Here is a 308-nt window from a genome sequence, read left to right as displayed (position 1 = left end):
TACTTGACTTCAGTACATTCTAATGTCGATGTACATCTCCCAAATGGAAAAAATATGTTTAATGTCTCAGTAATTGCAGCAACTAAGAACAGAAGAATAGAAGAAAGAAACATCTTTTACTGTAAGAAGGAAACCAGACATAACCTCCACTCTGATTATGGATCATCACCTTGCACACTGGGTGAAAGCCCGTTTCAAGACAACAATGTTTACTTTCCATGGAAACATCATGAAATTCTTCTAGAGGGTCCTGATTCTGACTCCTGATATTGTCACAAAGCTTCCAAATATTTTTGTCACTGTAAGAT

This window comes from Molothrus ater, chromosome 1 (genome assembly GCF_012460135.2).
Source record: "Molothrus ater isolate BHLD 08-10-18 breed brown headed cowbird chromosome 1, BPBGC_Mater_1.1, whole genome shotgun sequence".
NCBI lineage: Eukaryota > Metazoa > Chordata > Aves > Passeriformes > Icteridae > Molothrus > Molothrus ater.
This window is presented reverse-complemented; position numbering follows the sequence as displayed.